The sequence below is a fragment of the Schistocerca americana genome, chromosome 8 (assembly GCF_021461395.2).
Source record: "Schistocerca americana isolate TAMUIC-IGC-003095 chromosome 8, iqSchAmer2.1, whole genome shotgun sequence".
NCBI lineage: Eukaryota > Metazoa > Arthropoda > Insecta > Orthoptera > Acrididae > Schistocerca > Schistocerca americana.
Genome location: NC_060126.1, coordinates 411,560,979 through 411,579,474, shown reverse-complemented (window position 1 = coordinate 411,579,474; position 18,496 = coordinate 411,560,979).

The following is an 18,496-nucleotide window of genomic DNA, read 5'->3' as shown; positions in this document are numbered from 1 at the left end:
GAATACGTGCACAAGTGAAAGCAGCAGGGTAGATGGCAGTGACATCGTGTAACAATACTGGTCCGAAGATCGACCCTGGCGTACTACAGAAAAAAAACAGCTTCCAAAATGGTCCCCAGAAGAGACATTTTTGTCTGTTAATAAAGTTCATTTTCGAACCACTGGAACCTCTTATGTAACATCCCTCTGCAGCCGTCAGTAGGAGGTTCAAATATGTGTGAAATATTATGGGACTTAACTGCTAAGGTCATCAATCCCTAAGCTTACACACTACTTAACCTAAATTATCCTAAGGACAAACACACACACCCATGCCCGACTGAAGACTCGAACCTCCGGCGGGACCAGCCGCACAGTCCATGACTGCAGCGCCCTAGACCGCTCGGCTAACCCAGCGCGGCACTCAGTAGGATGTAACAATATTGATCCGATGATCGAACTCTTGGGGTAATTCTCAACGAACAAACTTCTAAATTATTTACCAGAAGAGGTAGTTTTGTTTGTTCATTATTTTTTTTTTCGGACCACTGCAATCCGTTATCTAACTGACCTTTGCAGCCAAAGTGATTAACGTTATTGATTATGAGTCAATGGAGTTAAAGAGAAATTGGTTTAGTAGTTTAAGAAATGTGTTACGCCTTGCAGGGTAGTGTTTGGAACAGCTATAAGTAGGTGAGTGTGCGCCTCGGTTGCTTCCTCGTTTCACCCCCGCCGCTGCAGCTGAGAGACGGCCACCAGACACCTGCCGAGTCTCCATTTGTGCGTCCGCTGACTGCCGCCTCGCCGACGCATTGTGCGTCACTTCCTCTCTCATTCCGGAGCGGCAGGATGCTGTAAAGTTTCCGAGACTCGGGCGAAATGGGATCCCGGGGCGATGCGCCGCCGGCTACGGCCGCTGATGGAAATATGAAATACGTCTCAGCCGTTGTTTCCTGCTGCTTATTTCTTTTTCCTCTCCCGCCTCGGGCTTTCGGCGCGGCGCGGCGCGGCGCGGCGCTTCCCTCTCGAGTGTTGTCTGCGCGGCGCGGCGGGACGGAAGAAATACCGTGGGCGGGCTGGCTGCTGCTGCTCGCGACTGCACAGTGAATCAGCCGGCGCGGACATTTAGCGGAGCTCTCAGCGCCAACTCCGCTCTGTCTCGGCTGCCCGGTGGCCTCTTGAGGTGAAGCGAGGAGCGCGCGCTGGCGGAGGCGGCGGAGAACTGCGGATGACGTCTGTGTATCTGCGTACAGCTGCGCCGAGGGGTGGAGACAGAAAGCGGTTGCGAGTGGCATTTTACCAGACTAATATGAAAGCTGGCTTACGCTTTTATAAACCCGATCGTCCGTCGTCGACTTAGTGCAGGAAAAATAGATGACTGCAGAATTCAGAGCCCGCTAGCCCAGCAGATGGAAATCCTCACCCACTAACCATCCTGCAGACCGCCCACAGTATACAACGACTAAAACTACACACTGGCTTAATATGATCTATATCTACATTTACAGCCATACTCCGCAAGCAACCTGACGGTGTGTGGCGGAGGGTACTTTGAGTACCTCTATCGGTTCTCCCTTCTATTCCAGTCTCGTATTGTTCATGGAAAGAAAGATTATCGGTATGCATCTGTGTGGGCTCTAATTTCTCTCATTTTATCCTCATGGTTTCTTCGCGAGATGTATGAAGGAGGGAGCAATATACTGCTTGACTCCTTGGTGAAGGTATGTTTTCGAAACTTCAACAAAAGCCCATACCGAGCTACTGAGCGTCTCCCTTGCAGAGTCTTCCACTGGAGTTTATCTATCATCTCCGTAACGCTTTCGCGAGTACTAAATGATCCTATAACGAAGCGCGCTGCTCTCCGTTGCATCTTCTCCATCTCTTCTATCAACCCAATCTGGTACGGATCGAACACCAGTGAGCAGTATTCAAGCAGTGGGCGAACAACTGTACTGTAACCTGCTTCCTTTGTTTTCGGATTGCATTTCCTTAGGATTCTTCCAATGAATCTCAGTCTGGCATCTGCTTTACCAACGATCAACTTTATATGGTCATTCCATTTTAAATCAGTCCTAATGCCTTCTCCCAGATAATTTATGGAATTGATTGCTTCCAGTTTCTGATCTGTTATACTGTAGCTAAATGATACAGGATCTTTCTTTCTATGTATGTGCAGCACATTACACTTGTTCTGCGTTTACGTTGTTTCTTATGGGTCTAAGCCGTAAGAAATCTGAGATCACTAGCACCCAAATAATGACGTAAAAGATCCGTTTCCTAGCTACACATTTTATTTAAGAGACGTTACAGTTACCCACCAACAGTTACTAAAGGTGTCTTGAAAGGAGGATATAAGATGAACATCAACAAAAGTAAAATGAGGATAATGGAATGTAGTCGAATTAAGTCGGGTGATGCTGACAGTATAAGATTAGGAAGTGATATACTTAAAGTAGTAAAGGAGTTTTACTATTTGGGAAGCAAAATAACTGATGATGGTCGAAGTAGAGAGGATATAAAATGTAAACTGGCAATGGTAAGGAAAGCGTTTCTGAAGAAGAGAAATTTGTTAACATCAAGTATATATTTAAGTGTCAGGAAGTCGTTTCTGAAAGTATTTGTATGGAGTGTAGCCATGTGTGGTAGTGAAAGATGGACGATAAATAGTTTAGACAAAGAGGGAATAGAAGCTTTCGAAATGTGGTGCTACAGAAGAATGCTGAAGATTACATGGGTAGATCATATAACTAATGAGGGGTTATTGAATAGAATTGGAGAGAAGTTTGTGGCACAACTTGACTAGAAGAAGGGATCGGTTGGTAGGAAATGTTCTGAGGCATCAAAGGATCACCAATTTAGTATTGGAGGGCAGGGTGGAGGGTAAAAATCGTAGAGGGAGACCAAGAGATGCATACACTAAACAGATTCAGTAGGATGTAGGTTGCAGTAGGTACTGGGAGATGAAGAAGCTTGCACAGGATAGAGTAGCATGGAGAGCTGCATCGAACCAGTCTCAGGACTGAAGACCACAACAACAACAACAGCCAGTTTATTCTTCAAGCAATCATTAGCCAAATGTCAACTATGTATGGTACCAAATAGCAAATGCATCATAAATCACTGGCGTCATGTAGTAAAGTACAGGAAGATTTACTAAATGGCAAAAACCTGAAGCAAACGATGTCTGTGAGGATGAGGAGCAGAAAATGTCTTATTCACATATGGCGAGAAACGGTTTCCAGTGGGGTACACCAATATGGAAGCAAAGATGAATGATATTTGACAGTGTACAGTTCAGTGATTAAAGGCATACGTGAGGACACACGAGGCAAGTGGGTATGTTCTGTCTGTACTACTGGTGTAGCTACAAACTTAAGAGGTCGGTATCGTTGTCCATGACGGCTGCGTGCTTACACATCGGTACTGGGGAGCATCGACATCACTGCTGCTGCCGATTCTCACTGGTGCAGACGAGTGTGGGGCAGTGCAGCGGACAGAAGTGATGGCTCGCTTTATGAACCGGGAGCAGATCGACATAGTCTTTACGTAGAGACAGCCAAATGACAACTGTGTTACGGCCTGGGACAGTAGTCCTGACAGACACTAAAAATTCTATCTTAGCAGTTCCTGAGGCCGAACCGTCTGTGTCGATGACCATTAGACTGCCAGGTTGATGGAAATGCTGAGCGAGTTGGGGCAAGTATGGGGAATGACCAAACGTGCAAGTCTGCAAGCCTAACGTAATGACATTATGGAAGCAGAGGGATAGTTTCGTAAGGAAGGCTAGGTACAAGGTTTCATTGGTTCAAATGGCTCTGAGCACCATGGGACTTAACATCTGAGGTCATCAGTCCCCTAGAACTTAGAACTACTGAAATTTAAATAACCTAAAGACATCACACACATCCATTACCGAGGCAGGATTCGAACCTGCGATGGGGTGTTGAGGTCGCCGACGCCCTGCAGATCTGGTAGAGGTTTGACATGCATAACCTAGACCATGCCCATCACCTGCCTTCGAGAGGGCAGGCACTGCTGCTGCTCATCTCGTTCCTGTGACAGATACTGATGCTGCTGGCTCTTGTCTCCTAAACAGGGCCTGAGAGCCGCCACCTGCAAGCCAGTGACTACTTCAAATGGACCTGCGATGAACTGAATGAAAATCTTCGACATCAACGACAGTACTTTGGAGATCGGTTCGTAGAGCTAGAGCCCACGGGTAGGTGGCCGTCCTCTGATGTAACAACCACCACCAACCGCTTCACTGGCCTGGCGCTACTACGAGTTGAGCCCATGCTGGCATTTCACTGCTGACGAGGCACTGCTGGACCGGGCCAGCATTGGTTTGGCGTTCGGAAGACAGTCCTCTGTTACTGCCTAATAAATGTGTTTTTGTCAATAATGTTTTCATGGTGCTCCAGATCGTAACTAGGTGCTCAACACCGTGTCCCTTTGGCTCTCTGCTGAGGACTGTAGGAATCTGGGACTGGACTCCTACAATGGGCAGGTGGCATAGCTACTGTACTGAGAAAAGTCCCTCCACCAAAAGCGACTGTACCATAAATTGTGTGCATTGGTTTACCGTCGTTTGTGTAAGCCAGGCACGTTTTCCAGAATGGATAACCAAGGAGGTCGGTGTGCTCGAGAACAGGTGTTGAACAGTGTGTAATATGGTCAAAGTATCAGCACCAGGCAGATGGTCCGCTAGCATGGGGTAAAAAAAACGACTGTGGGGAACATTCTCCACCTGAATTGGCACTTTCTGTATCACCTACAATGGTTGCCGGTCTTATTATCAATGGACCTGCCTTCAAGGCGACGCTTTTGTCGCTGGTTCGTCACAAAGCCCTATAAAGTGCTTGGAGTTTTGTCTTCCATCCTATTCACAAATACAGTAGCGCTCAAAAGTATTTTGTAGTTGTGCTGTTTGTTTTCTGAAGTTTTTGCATGCAATCACAACAAAGCAACGCATACAACTGAGTCAGTCCAACGAGATCTTCGCGCCACTTTAATATGGCAATGTAAGTATGTTTTCCATTAGCGTAAACGTATTTGTAATTTGCTTTGGTGGTATGGTACTCACTAACTTTTGTTAGTCAGGCATGCAGGTAGTATTTAATTATTTGTAGAGATACTCAGAAGCATGTCAAAACACAAAGAATACCCGGTTGACGCAAGAGAAGCTGTTCTGGATGCTTTGAGGAACTGGAAGTCGCAGTGTAGCGTTCCTCGAGACTATGGAAAATCACAACTAATCGGAGTGAGGGTTAGATGGCAAAAACGGAAAGGAACAGCAGCCAATAATCCAAGATCACGTCATATTCGAAAAGTAACAACAGAATCATTTATAACCAGTCGGCTGCTGATCCAAGAAAATTGTCTTGACAAATTAGGGATTATCTGGAGCAGCATGTTGGATTGAACCTACATCTCTCTACAGTATATCTTTGCCTAGAAATAGGAGATATGATTGGTAGACGATTATCATGTAAACCATTCGTAAACTCAAAAAAGAATATCAAACAGGGGATAATACGCGTTAGTCGAAGGTTTTATGGAGTGATGAAAGAAAATTTAATGTATTTTCTTCTGTTGGTGTCCTATATGTACATCGACCAAAAAACCAAAGAAACTACCAGATACCGAGCGTTAAGCACGATCGTGCAGCGTCGTGGTGTGGAGATGTTTTTCTAAACTTGGTTTTGGTCTTCTAGTCCAAGTGGAAGACCAAATGGATCGTTTGCTCTACAGCGACATTTTAGAAAAGAATATGGTTCCACATGGGAGAAATAATGTGGCACGTAACTGGATATTTCAGCTGGACAACTCAAACGTTTGAAGTCGCCAGCCATAGCCCGGATCCGAATCTAACTGCACCTCTGGTATGAATTGGATCGATGGATTATGATACATACTTTACAATTATCCAATGACTGTTTTTTTTCTATTTCACATTTATCTTTATGTAACTGTAAGTAATGCCTTCTACAGAATACCTTTGAGCAGTATGGAAGGCTACCTTCATGAGATGCGGTATCATCAGACTTCACAACGTTCATCTGTGTGCTACGGAGAATCCTCTTGGTATGGTGGCAACGCACGTCAGCACCGTTTCAGCCTCGATGTGTGCGCGGGAATTATTGGAGAACGCATTGTCGTATCAGTCATCCCTCCCCACAACGCCTCACACTCGAGGTACGAGACCTCTCCTGCTGGAAGATGTGCCTTTGGTGTTACGAAGGGTAACGTGGCCCCTACAGGTACCCGTGCTTCAACTCACTTCGTCACACAGAGTCATGTCGATAACATGTAACCCACTGATGGATCGGATGAGATGATCCAGCCGCGTGGTCCTTCCTTTTAGATTTGTGCTTGTGCGGCCATCTGCAAGAGTTCATGTATGTAGAGCCAGTCTCACACGTAAAGACATTAAAACAACGCTTTCAGGCAACCTGTGATGCCGTTAGGTTGCAGGATGGCACGTTAGAAGTCGTGCGTCAATCGCTACTGTGACATTTCCGTACATGATGTGAAACGTCCCCTTTTTGAAGAATTATACAAGACTGTGCTTTAACTGACTCACAATATTTTTTAGCGCAACGCAATCTGACTTTCAATAATCCCTACAAAAGAATGGCCCTTACTAACCTGTACCTTTCACAAATCACTTACCTCACAAAAATCTTAGTTACTCAAGCTACTGCAATACAGCGAGCGCCACTACTGCCAGCTAAATAAAAGATTCAAACTAAGGAAGGCACTAACTACTGATAGGCATAGTTAGCAAATGAAAGATTTTAATAGAGAACAAACACTGTATTTACCTTAATAGTCATATTATATATAGCAGTTCATGACAGTCTTACAAATTTCAAAACTCCGCCATCTCTCTCCCCACATCCATCACTGCTGGCGGCTCACCTCCAACTGCGCAACGCTACGCGCTGTTAACATCCAGCTGCCGCTGCCCAACACTACAATGGCAGACAACAATGCAAACTAGTCACAGACTGTACACAGCACAACCAGTGATTTTCATACAGAGCGCTACGTAACGTTGCCTATAAGAAAACATAAACAGCCTACTTACAGATGCAAGACACAAGTGGAGGTCACTTCTAACGGCCTGTTGAACTGCGGCCTCAGCAGTCATATCGAGCACTGAATTTTATTGTACAACCATTATGAAGTAATAAATACCTTTCAGTGTAGACACCGGACAGTTCCAGCCAGATATCCATACGACCTCTTTCGCTCCTTACCTTTTCGGCGATCGTTTCCTGTAAATAGTCTCCGTTCAGGAAAAGCACTCTCTATATTACACTGTAAATAGAAAAATTTACCACTGCTGACAAAGTAATATATATTACTACACAACGATAATAATTTATCACCAGCTGCGAAATAGCCGCGTATATGAACAGCGATCCAATACTGTCAAATGTTTTTTATTCCATTCATTGATCACAAAATCAATTCTTTTGACGATGACCCGTTTCAGTATTACAGCTGATGATGGTCACAAGGCTGCAACTGATTATAATGAAAAACTATTTTTAGCAGCTCTTGGCTGTTAGATATGACATTTTTTAAATAAGGACAAGCTGTGGTGCACCACCTTCACAAAATACACTCTGTGCTTCTTGTAGTTTGGTGAAACCTAGGAGCCCAGATGGTTTTGGTATCTTGGTTAGTTGTCACGAATACTGACAGTGAATAAATGTGCCCCTTGACTCCAGTAATCACAGGGATTTTTTCTTGCACACTTGCAAGCCCTATTACACTTTCTGCAAGATACTCATTATTCTTCGCTTCCCACTCCTATTCAGGCGAAGGCCATGATTAAGGGATCCCCATCTTCTCATCACAGCAACAGACAAAGCACAGATATGAGAATTTGTTTAGTGAAAAGCAATCCGCTCAGCTATATTCTTACGAGGCTAACAGCCGTGTTAACCCATGGCTGGCTGAATTTTGGCTGCAGTATCTCCACAAAACCCAAAAGAGAGTGTACTGTTGCTGCTCCTAGTGCCTGCAGGTCATTTTTATTGCTATATTGTAATTTGTCAAAAAGAGCGAATGAATAATGCAATCGATACGTAAAGCTACATGCGAATGAGTCGGCTGCTTTCATTCGGGTTCTCCTACTAACTGGTTTCCCTCAAATTAATGAATGAATAAGTGACCATCTGCCAAAAGCCTAAATAACCACCTTTTGCAACGAGGACTGTCACGAGATGTGCGGGAAGAGTAAGCGAGATTCTGAAATGTGCCGACAGGGGTGTGGAGCTACGCCGACTCCCGTGCCATCTCCAGCGGCGCTATGTTTCTTGGTTAAGGGTCCATGACGTGACGTGACGTGAACAGCCCGATTGAGGTGGTCCCACAGATTCGCGATTGGGTTTGAATCCGGAGAGTGTAGTGTCTAGGAGAGTATGGTAAACATACCATGGTGCAGTTTGAATCACACACGTACACTGTGGGCTGTGTGATACGTTGCATCATCTGGCTCAGAGATGCCATTGTGACAAGGAGGAACAAACTGCATTCAGTGGCGGACATGGTCCCCAAGGATGGATGGATACTTGTGTCGATCCATCGTGCCTTCCATCGTGGCAAGATCACCCAGGGAATGCTCTCTAACATGGACATTTCCGAGGAATGGTGCCGGTTGTTTGCTTTCATGTGTTCCGCACTGTACATGCCGCCATTCACCCGACCAGTGGAGCAAAAAACGTGATTCTTTTAAAAAGGCCACCTGTCGCCACTCAGTGGACGTCCAGTTGCCGTACTGGCTCACTAATTCCACCGTTTGTTGCCGATGAACAGCAGTGAACACGGATGCATGAACCAGGCGGCGTAGAACCATACAAGCAACCTTGGCTGAATGGTCGTTGAGGAAACAATGTTGGTAGCAACTTGGTCCATCGGTGCACGTCAGTTGGCCAGTACACATCGCAGCCCTTGTCACATATGGCCTGCGGTGCACCACAGTTGCCTCGGCCACAGTTTTGAATAGCGCCATTTTGCCATTCAATGTATATTGCAAACACGGCAGCACGAGAACTGTTTAAAAACTTAGCTTGTTTGGAAATGGTTCCACCCTTGGTCCAACAGCCACTGATCGTGCCCTTTTGGAAATAAGATAAATCGCTCAGTTTCCGCATTACCACGACGACTGCACTGTTTCTCCACGCACCCATGATACGCTTTATACACCCTCCACTGCTAGTGCTGCCACCTGCCGTCTGTGAGCGGTTATTGCACGTTGAACCGACCATAGGCGGTGGTCGCATTAACGCGACTGTGTATAACCAAATGAGTCGATCGTATTCCATTAATCGACTGAACTGACAGCTTCCATTCTGCTGTTCCCAGAACAAGTTATAAAACGGATCTGAAGATGGTCATTGCTAAAATGACCAAACGTTCAGAGGTCAGTGGCGGAAAAAAAAAAAAAAATTGTTCCCATCATTACCTGCATCGGTGATTTGGCTTTCGTTCGCACAGGGATAAAATTTACCCCGAAGAATATATATCTACATCTACATACATCCGTACTCCGCAAGCCACCTGACGATGTGTGGCGGAGGATACCTTGAGTACCTCTAACGGTTGTTCCTTCTATTCCAGTCTCGTATTGTTCGTGGAAAGAAAGATTGTCGGTATGCCTCTGTGTGGGCTCTAATCTCTCTGATTTTATCCTCATGGTCTCTTCGCGAGATATTGCCACGAACAGGTTCTTTATTTAACTGCTCAAGGTAGTTTTCAGTTGTCCCTGCCACCCGTTACAAACATTGTAGCCTCTCAGTCTGTATCTGGTAAATTAAAATCTCAACCCAAAACAATAACATGATCGGGAAATCTACTCGAAATATGTTCCAAATTTTCCTTCAGGTGTTCTGCCACAAAAGCTGCTGAGCCAGGGGGCCTATGAGACATCCAGTTACCATGTTCGAGCCTACTTTAACCGTGACCTTCACCCAAATAATTTCACATTTCGGATCTCCGTCAATTTCCTTCGATACTACTGCACTTTTTATCGCTATAAACACGCCTTCCCATTCACTGTCCAGCCTGTCTTTGCGGTATACATTCCAAACAGAGTCTAGAATTTCGTTACTGTTTACATCCGGTTTCAGCCAACTTTCCGTCCCTAGTACTATGTGAGTATTGTGGCCGTTTATTAATGAGAGCAGTTCTGGGACCTTTGTATAAACACGTCTGCAGTTTACTATTACCAGATTATTACTGTCATTCCCTGTTGCGTTTTGCCTACTGCTACCTGGTCGCGTCTCAGCAGGCGTCTCGTAGGGTCTACTAAGGGAATTTTCTAACCTAAAACATCCACATGCGCCCTCCACACATACTCCACTACCCGTGTAGCCGCTTCCAGCGTGTAGTGCACGACTGACCTATTCAGAGGGACCCTACATTTCTCCACCCGGTAGCGGAGGTCGAGAAATTTGCACCCCCCAGATCTCCTCAGAATCGTCTGAAGCTCTGGTTTAAGCCTTCCACTCGCCTAAAAACCAGAGGACCACGATCGGTTCTGGGAACGACACTACAAATAGTTAGCTTAGATTCCACCCCGCGAGCGAGGTTTTCCGTCGTCAGCAACTCCGCCAACCGCCTGTATGAACTGAGGATAACCTCTGAACCCAGACGGCAGGAGTCATTGGTGCCGACATGAGCAACAATTTGCAGTCGGGTGCACCCAGTGCTCTCTATCGCCACCGGCAAGGCCTCCTCCACACCTCGGATGAGGCCCCCCTGCAAGCAGACAGAGTAAGCACTGGCCTTCCCCGATCTTTCCGCTGTTTCCCTAAGGGGCTCCACCACCCGCCTAACATTAAAGCTCCCAGTCACTAATAAACCCCTCCCCCCGTGTGCCTGCTCGGACCTTGCTGAAGGAGCGGCCACATGTCTACTGACAGGCAGAGCGGGCGATGCCACACGGCCAGCCTCCACATTGACCCTCCGCCTCGTGCGACGCGAACGCCGTTGAACCCCCCACTCCCCTTGGGGAGAGGGTGGCCCAACCGCGCCCGGTACCCGCGAAGATGTCTCGACAGCAGGAGCCGTGGGTGAGGCAAATAACACCTGGACTGTACCATGCGACACACCCGACTCCTCACTGCCGCTACACTCCGAGGCAGCATCCTGAAGACGGCTGATGGCGGCCATCAGCACGTTCAGCTGTTCGCGAGCAGTAGCCAGCTCCTCCTGCATCCGAACACAGCAGTCACACAGCCTATCCATACTAAGAAATCCACAATTTACTGTAGAGAGTTAAGAATTCAACTTTTAACTAGACTGCTAATTCACTAAAAAGGCGGCTTATACCTGACTAAACTGTGGTTACTAAACACTTCTTGTTGGAAACAATGACAATAAGCAGTTACTGTCTCTGGACTGTATTCAAAAGAAACACGAAATCTAAGGAACACTATTACTAGTACTCGAAAATTAAAGCTTCCTAAAAGCAAAAACACACGGAAAAAAGAAGTGACAAGTAATAAAAACACTGTTAATGCTTAAATTTACGTAGCTTGCTGCACAGGAGATGTGCAGAAAGACAGATCGCGTTGAACGACTAGAGATATCTCGATTATATTCACAGGACAAGCACATTAGTATGTTCTTCAGAAATGATTAGCGTTTCAGTCACCTGGGTTCGGCATGTGTCCTGTTGTCTAGCAGGCACAAGGCCCGCCATGGGCCCTAATGGCTTGTGTCATGCGTTATGGCATCGAAGCGTATAAGGCGCGAATGACGTCCTGTGGTATAGCCACCCATACCGCATTCACCTGGTTCCAAAGATAATCTGTGGTGGTTGGATTTGGGTCGCGGCGCTGCAACCGTCGTTTCATCATGTCCCACATATTTTCAATTGGCGAGAAGTATGGTGATCTGGCGGACCAGGGCAAAGGGCTGACATCCTGTGACACCAAGAAGGTTCAAATGGTTCAAATGGATCTGAGCACTATGGGACTCAACATCTGAGGTCATCAGTCCCCTAGAACTTAGAACTACTTAAACCTAACTAACCTAAGGACACCACACACATCTATGCCCGAGGCAGGATTCGAACCTGCGACCGTAGCGGTCACGCGGTTCCAAACTGAAGCGCCGAGAACCGCACGGCCACACCGGCCGCCACACCAAGAAGGCATGTGTTCCTACAGCAATGCGTGGTCCTGCAGTGGCATGCTGAAAAATGGCGTCTGGGGTGTTCTGCAAAAAGGGTATGGCTACAGTTCGCAGCATGTCATTCATGTAGATCACAATGGTCACAGTGCCCTGGACACGCACCACTGTGATTTGTGGTTATACCCAATACCACCCCGCACCATAAGGCCTCGAGTTGGAGCTGTATGTCTTGTAAGCATGCTGTCACTTTGATGCCGATTCCCCGTGTCTACTGCGAGCCAAAACGCAGCTATAATTTTCAAACAAACAGAACCAGGTTTCGTCCGAAAAAATATCTGATCCCATTCCCGTCCACAGTGATGCTCTTCCACACACCAGTGCAATCTAACATGCTTCTGCACATTCGTCCAAGGTAGGTTTAGAAGTAAACGACGCGCACGTAACAGGTGCCGTATTAAACCGTAGATAATGTACGAAGTGTTCCACTGTTCCACTGTTGCGCTAGAGCCGAAGAGCACGCAGATCGGTCCTCCAACGCCGTTAGGATGATGTGTCGATCTTCTCAGGGGGTGCTCTGGGTGGAGCAACCTGACCCATGAGCAGCAATATCCCGGATTGATGCATCACATTATCTCATGCCATTAATGCGACCTCTTTCTTTGACGGTACGGTTCGTGCATACGTCTGCGAGGCATTCTGCTCGTCTGCTCAAGTCACAATGATCCATTATCTTCGGTTTGTAGAGAACCCGAAGGCCGCAGGCTCATTTTATAGGTGGGTGGTGCTGCACCGTCATTTCGATGTTAACCATGAAGCTTCGGTCCGACACAATTCGTCAGATTCTAACCGCTTCTGAAAAACATACTAATGTGCCACGTCCTGTGAATATTAACGTTCTATCTCTAGTCGTTCGAAGTGTTCTGTTTTTTTTCTCAACAAGTTTATATATACATACCCAAGACATAGTGCGGACTGATTCAGTAATATAAGGTTTTTTGAAGTTTTCCTTGGATGTAATATGAAGCTGAAAAGCACTTGACACTCCAGCGTCAAGTGCTTTTCATCTAAATACGAGGTGCATTCAAGTTCTAAGGCCTCCGATTTTTTTCTCTGGACTGGAAAGAGATAGAAACATGCGCATTGTTTTAAAATGAGGCCGCGTTCATTGTCAATACGTCCCAGAGATGGCAGCACTGTACGGTAGATGGAATTTTACCGCCAGCGGCTAGAATGAGAACTGTTTAAAATACTTAAAATGGCGACGTTTTCCTTACTTGAACAGCGTGCAATCGTTCGTTTTCTGAATTTGCGTAGTGTGAAGCCAATTGAAATTCATCGACAGTTGAAGGAGACATATGGTGATGGAGTTATGGATGTGTCGAAAGTGTGTTCGTGGGTGCGACAGTTTAATGAAGGCAGAACATCATGTGACAACAAACCGAAACAACCTCGGGCTAGCACAAGCCGGTCTGACGACATGATCGAGAAAGTGGAGAGAATTGTTTTGGGGGATCACCGAATGACTGTTGAACAGATCGCCTCCAGAGTTGGCATTTCTGTGGGTTCTGTGCACACAATCCTGCATGACGACCTGAAAATGCGAAAAGTGCCATCGAGGTGGGTGCCACGAATGCTGACGGACGACCACATGGCTGCCCGTTGGCATGTTGCCAAGCAATGTTAACGCGCAACGACAGCATGAATGGGACTTTCTTTTCGTCAGTTGTGACAATGGAGGAGACGTGGATGCAATTTTTCAATCCAGAAACAAAGCACCAGTCAGTTCAATGGAAGCACACGGATTCTACGCCACCAAAAAAATTTTGGGTAACCGCCAGTGCTGAAAAAATGATGGTGTCCATGTTCTGGGACAGCGAGGGCGTAATCCTTACCCATTGCGTTCCAAAGGGCACTACCTTAACAGGTGCATCCTACGAAAATGTTTTGAAGAACAAATTACTTCCTGCACTGCAACAAAAACGTCCAGGAAGGGCTTCGCGTGTGCTGTTTCACCAAGACAACGCACCCGCACATCGAGCTAACGTTACGCAACAGTTTCTTCGTGATAACAACTTTGAAGTGATTCCTCATGCTCCCTACTCACCTGACCTGGCTCCTAGTGACTTTTGTTTTTTTCAACAATGAAAGACACTCTCCGTGGCCGCACGTTCACCACCGTGCTGCTATTGCCTCAGCGATTTTCCAGTGGTCAAAACAGACTCCTAAAGAAGCCTTCGCCGTTGCCATGGAATCATGGCGTCAGCGTTGTGAAAAATGTTTATGTCTGCAGGGCGATTACGTCGAGCAGTAACGCCAGTTTCATCGATTTCGGGTGAGTAGTTAATTAGAAAAAAAATCGGAGGCCTTAGAACTTGAATGCACCTCGTACTAGAACCAAGGAAAACTTCCAGAAAACCTTAGATGAGAAGGTGGAAGCTATTTAAATTTTGGGACATTCTGACGGAGACAAAAAACACCTAAATCTAGTCTATGGATGGGTTTAATTTGTGTGTGTATGTAGAGTAAAGTCTATGGGATGGTCAAGATTTGCAGGGTACCTACGACGGGTGTCCTATAGAATCTCTTAGGAATTAATGACATGGTTTCCACAGAGGCTAAAAAGACTCCACAATTACTGGCTTCGTGCACAAAACCTCCGCCTCCATAGACGCAAGTTGATGTAATTTTTCCTCAGAATCATCGATTATGACGAAATATATAGCAGAAGTTTCGACAGCAGTGAAACACTTTTCGCAAAAGGCTGATCTGAAGACAGTTCTGTTAATAGGCTCTCAAGCAGCACTTCAGACAGCGAAAAGCCACCTCAAATAAAGCCTTAACGCCTCGGCGTATAAGACAATCCCGCACGCAGAGTAATTATAGGAGAGGAAATGCGAAGTTATTTCATGTTGGTAAAAGGCCATTCTGCACTTGACCCCAATGAAATAGCTGACAAGTCAGCGAAAGAAGCAACCACTATGGGCAATCTGTAGTACGAAAATTCCCGTACTCTGATTTCGTAATCCCATGTGCTGCAAGCGTTAAGACAGATACAGAACCATGAATGGAAAAGATCTGGCGATAACACAGGATATTGCTATACTGAGTATCGCGCCTGTATACCTCCACTCCTTCTGGTATATTAAACAAATCGTACAACGAAAATTTTTACTACCGGTGACATGCCAAAAATTCAGTAATGGGCGCTTCAAATCGCGCTTCCTACCGTGGTGGTAGGATAGACTCGCCGTATTGCATTTGATGAGAAGAAGAGGACATTTAGGTTAATTGAGTTCGTCTGTCAGCGACAGAAACGTGCAATGACCGTACCACTTCGTTGTTCACTGAGCTAAGGATTATACGTTCCTCACATCACCACCAAACATCTAGGACTGGTCAATATCTTCAAACCACTATTGTAATTCCTTAAGGCGTGATACCTGACAATCAGATCTTGAAACATGATTCATTCATAGACGAAAGGCAAGAAGTGTAACATTATGATGAGTGTGTATGTGTGTGTGTGTGTGTGTGTGTGTGTGTGTGCGTGCACACGTGGGAATCGCAGTAGCCGTGAGGTGCAACTACTGTGAGTACATTCTTGAAATATTTCTAGCAATTGTGCGACATGTGAGACCGCTTTTTGATTGTCAAATAAACACCAAAGATAGACATTGGTTTGGCACACATATTTTCAGCTGGGCAGACATTGATACACACATTGTAAGAGGTATGCGATGTATGCGCTGCCTGCAATAGGCAAGGCATAGGAGAGTCTCTGACCAGAGAGCAGTATGTAGTTAGTTGTTGCTTGTCGCTAGTCGGCAGTCGTCTTCAGTAGTCTGCGTGAGTCGGCACTAGTCGGCAGTAGTCTGCGCGTGTGTGCGCGTGTCTGCGCTTGTCTGTAGTCTGCTCTGGTCGGGACTCTGGAAGGTAAAGAGGCAGCCTTGCGCATATCTAGTAATGTATGTAAACTGTCATCCAATTTCTTTTAAAAAATGCCCCAATAATAATTTTTAAAATATAAAGTTTTTTTTAAAAAAAGCATTCATTTCAATTTAAAGAATTTATCCAATGCATCATCATTCCTTTCACGAATCAGAAAAGTATAGGCCAGCATTGCACGGAGCTGTGCCAAAATTTTTTAGGTAAGAGCAGATATATTCGCAGTTTTTATTGAGGTAAGAATTTTTGCTTTTTTTATTCAGAATACAGGGCCGTGGCGCAGCGCTGCTGTCGTCCTAAAATTTACCAGGTTACTGAATTTTTTTTTATTATTTTGTGGTTTAGGAATTTTTCTGTTTCGAACTTAACGTTAAATGAGAAAAGAATTTTGAGGGTACATCAAATGTGAATGCATTTCTGCACGGAGATAATAAATGGGAACCAATTTTGTTCAGGGGTTACAATATTTAAAATTCATTTAATTATTATTTTTGTGTGGAGGTTACACTTGGTTCATTTTAATATTTTCTGTGTGGCGGTTACACTTGGTTCATGGTTCATTTTTATATTTTTGTGGGGAGGTTATACTTTGCGACATCCGGCCAGGATCGTATTTCTTTGGGAATCTTCTGAGAAGCAGTCATATATCAGCTCTTATTTATTTAAATGTAGTTTGCATCTGGCGCAACGCATTTACTAATTTGTCACTCTTTCTTTCACAGATCATCGGCAATTTGTTGCTCTTTGTTGTAATTGTGTTTGTTGCATTTTTGCATTGTCCTTGTTTCATTTGTGCTTAAATTTGATTTGTGAAACATGCCGCGAAAAACTGTTAACAGTACATCGCGATGTGTAATGAGTGAAATAGCCGACTCGAATAATTTGACCGATCATACTAGCGACAGTTTGTGTAATAATGATAGTCCTCTATTTGCAGACAATCAGTGCCTACCGACCACTAGTAATGATTTTGATCCTAATGATGAGCAAACGAATTCAATTGTGTCCTCTGTTGGTTTGGCGACAGTTGATGACGCGGCGCGTTCCGATGCAGTGGGCGCTGCCCAGTTCGACACGCCAGATTTGCAAAATTTCAATTGTGAACAGATGAATTTTTCTAAAGAAAATGAACAGTGTACTCAGAATACGTCAGATTTATTTGATTCCGGTGTAGTGACCAACAGTGCACATCTGATTTGCAAGCATTTTAAAGAATCACAGAATAACCAAATGGTTACACAAAGCGTGACAAATGCAGATAGACCAACACTGAACATAGAAAATAGAGCCGCTACTTTTGGCATGGATCAAGTTATGGCAGTATTGCTACAACTTGAGGAAAAACTCAGACAGTGGAATGAAAAACTAAACAACAATTTCAAACAAATTAATGAAAACCCAGACAACCTTAATGAAAATTCCAAACAGTTGAATGAAAAACAGGACAACCATATTAAACAACATAATGAATCGTGCAAACAACTCAATGAAAAATACGATGACAATCCTTCAAATACAGACAATCAGTGCGTACCGACCACTAGTAATGATTCTAATGCTAATGAGGAACAAACAAATTCAATTGTGTCCTGTGGTAATATAACGACAATTGATGACGCGGCACGTTCCGATACAATGAACGCTGCCCAGTTTGACACACCAGGTTTGCAAAATTTACGTAACGAACAGATAAATGTTTTTAACGAAAATGAACAGTGTAGTCAGAATACGTCAGATTTATTTAATTCAGGTGTAGTGACCAACAGTGCACATCCGATTGGCAAACCTTTTCAAGAATCACAGAATGACCAAATGGTTACACAAAACGTGACAATTGCAGGTACGCCATCAAACAGCACAGAGAATAGAGTAGGTAATATTGGCTGGGATCAAGTTATAGCATTATTACTACAAATCAAGAAAGAACAAGACGACCTTCTCAAACAACTTAATGAACAGAACAAACAACATAGTGAACAGATTACAGCCGTTACCGTGCAGCGTCATGATACTAAAGAACAATTACGTGACGGAATTGAGGCTTGTGCTAGGAATAGTAGTGGAGAAGTTAGATCTGTTGCACAAGAATTAAATAATACACATATAGCCACAACAGAATCACTTAGAGATGAAATTAATGCAGTCACTGAACAATGTTCAGAAAACGCAACACAGATACGCGACGAGCTTAAATTAATGTCAGCAGAAGTTTCACGCACTCTGCATACGGAAATCGATAAGAAATTTGAACAACAGATCAGTCAAATTGACGAACGTATTAAAGTGACAGAAATGAAAAATGTTTCAGTCACTAACACGTCACAGCATACTCCACATTTCGAACACTTCTCACACTCACACAGCAAGTGTAACTTAGGTAATGTACAGAGACTACGTGACTTAGAATACGAAGTGACAC